This window comes from Schistocerca nitens, chromosome 3, assembly GCF_023898315.1.
Source record: "Schistocerca nitens isolate TAMUIC-IGC-003100 chromosome 3, iqSchNite1.1, whole genome shotgun sequence".
Taxonomy (NCBI): Eukaryota; Metazoa; Arthropoda; class Insecta; order Orthoptera; family Acrididae; genus Schistocerca; species Schistocerca nitens.
In genome coordinates this window covers 297,868,787-297,871,920 of record NC_064616.1, presented here as the reverse complement: position 1 = coordinate 297,871,920, position 3,134 = coordinate 297,868,787, and positions in this window count along the sequence as shown.

The following is a 3,134-nucleotide window of genomic DNA, read 5'->3' as shown; positions in this document are numbered from 1 at the left end:
ACATCATGCTTCCCGCTTCCTATAGTTACTGCCCCCAGAAAATTAATAAGAAAATTCTTCAAATGCAATGTCAAGTCGAACTGGATTAATGGGGACTGTTTCCACTATATCAGAGTTTCTCTTAATTCAGCCGCATTTGATCGACCTTGCACACACAGGAGACATTTTATCATTTATCGATGTATTTCAATTATGTACTCTACACGCTACACATACACTATCTGAACACCTACCAATGGACATTAATATGGAGTGTGTCCACCCTTAGCCTTTATGATGGTTTGAACCCTGCTGGAGATACTTTCAATGAGGTGCTTGAACATTGATAGAGAAACGGCGTCCCATTATTCCTCAACAACTGAAACCAAGTAAGGTAGTAATGCTGGACACTGGGGTCTGAAGTGAAGTCGGCAGTCTATTTCATCCCAAAGGTGTTCTACTGAGTTAAAGTCGGAACTATGGGTTGGCTAGCAAGTGCTGTTGCATTACAGGAGAAAGATAAAGAGCAAAAAACGCTAAAATGAGTTCGAGGTATGGCCTTCTGAAGTTGAATTTCAAGCACTTTGCAAGGAACTGAAAGAGTAATGGGCATTTCATAACCACTTCAGAAGACGAAAGTACTTGTTCTTTTTTAAGTTTTTACAGTTATCTTGAACCATAAAAACTAAAAGTAACACGGTTTTCTGAAGTATAATTGCATCCTGCAAAAAATTGTTTCAGGTGAGCTTGGCTGCAAATTCTGTTTATGTTTCTGTATATTACGTATTTTTATCCCCTTTCACGATTTGTAGCTTTTTTATAAAAATTACCTTTGGCTAGTAAGTGTTTGAGTCTTTCTGTACTGAGGAACACTGTAGGGAGACCCTATAAATCTTGACAACTAGTATTTACAATAACTGTTTTACACTGAATGCAGAGAACTATTAAATTACTTATCAGACTGGCATATTGCGGTGAAATTCTTGCTTTGGATTGGATTATTATTTTCTTTGTACAGCATTAAGTTTTGTGGCTGAATTTAGAATATAAAGCATATGAAAAGCATCAGTTACAATACAAATTTAATTTAAAGTTTAAGCGGCATTTATAAAGCAAAACTCATTCATTAAAAAATTGTAATTAAAAATCGAAAACTAATTTATATGTAATTGAAATTATTGTGATAATATGAAGTTATGTACACTGGCTTCAATCAAGCCTTGTAATCACCTAGTACACTCAATCTTTAGCAGACAGTTTCCTGAAAATTAATAATCTCGTAACAGTAGCAGCCATTGTAGCAACAGGTAGACCACCGCTGGCCACTGTTACCTTTGCCCCATTGCCCTTTTTAACAATTAAGTAGACGTAGATGGAGTAGAGTCCATCGTTCTTTCTTCACGTGGTACTTTGAGACTGTAAGAACATGCCAGATGGAAGGTTGTGATGGCAACTGTGACGAATTCGGTGAATATGTCTCCACCAACGCTTACAGTTTCATAGCTAGTCTCACTTGCCAGTTTTCCGGTTCAGTAACAGTGCTGTACTCTTGTTAATCAGTTTCCGAAATGATGACACTCTGTGCACTTTCAGTTCGCGACCTGAAACAACAATTAATAGCTGTAATTTTATTCGCAGATCCATACACATACAAAATATTTAGGGACAGAAAGAGATGATGGATAACTACAGTATATTCCTGATTACAAATTAACCAAAGATGCACTGTTTTTAAAACTGTTATTCACGTAAAAACGTGAAATAACAAGACCACTACTAATGTGAAACATTAGCTATAGTATGATTTTTGTATGTACAAGACGAGAAAGGTTAAAATACTTGTCGAAATCACAGTATGTCAAACGACAATAAAACACATACAAAATAATACAAGCCTGAAAACTAATCCATTTTCAACATAATCTGTAAATAGGAGATAGATACAGTATCTCTAAATAAGTATTGCAAGCTGTGACGCTTATGAATAGTACTTCTAACACCACTTCTTGAAATTTTCTAGTCCCTTGCAATTGATGATACATTGCAAACTATTTCTTTCAGTTTTCACCTCGGTCACTCCATGCTGCACAATATTGTGGAAGAAGCTTCCCAGACTACAACTGATGGTATGATGTCCCGTGTAACATTTTCATTACCTGAGGACTTGAAGCAGAATTTTAAAAGAATTCTGCCACGCGTGGAACTTTCGAAACTGCTTCGGTACTACTGATGGCAAACATGGGCGAATTGTGGCACCACCACAATGTGGCTCACATTTTTATGATAACATACAGAATTTTTCGAATATACTGATTGGATTGGGTGATACACAGTACAAGTTTCATTGCTGTGGGCATTGGATAATATGGCAGAAAGAGTGGCAGAGGGACTTATGCACGTTCCAAATTAAGTGAAGCACTGTAAGATGAATTGAAAATTGCCAAAGAGAAGAATCTATCAAGCACTTAAAACCAGCACTATATATAACTGGGACGAGGATTTCATGTTAACGCCTGCGTCTGTACTTCAAATTCCAAATAACACTGAAATACTTTCCTTAGCTCTCCAGGACAAGGAGTGTTTCTGAAAAAATAATCAAAAATTTGGAATAGTCCTCTATGGAACGCACGTTATACAAGAAAACTTCGATAGAATTATAACGACAACATGCATTTTTAATTGTTTTATATACAGACCACATTCCACTTAATCGCCTAAAGGAAGCGGTAAATAAATGAGATCAAATCAAAACTATACAGACATTTTCTGTAGTCTACATGAAGCGCTTCCAAGGGAGGATCTACGTGGGCCTACGTAGTTCATATCAAGTTTTTGTAAAAACTTCCATTTTAAATAAAATTTAAAGTATTTTATTTTATTTTTCTTATCAGAGAATTCAATCTCTATTATTACTTAACGCAACTATCCTTATAAATTTCAATAGCTACGGTTTCTCATATCACACATCTTATCTCACCAATTCAACAATGTATTCGTTGGTCATAGTTACATATATAAATACGAAACAACAGAACGGAACCCAACAATAAATAACAGCAACAGCAAAAACCAACAAGAAACATTACTGGAGTATCCAAAAAAACTAAAAAATAACCAGCGGTGCTATGTCAACACACATACTGTGCAAGCCACTT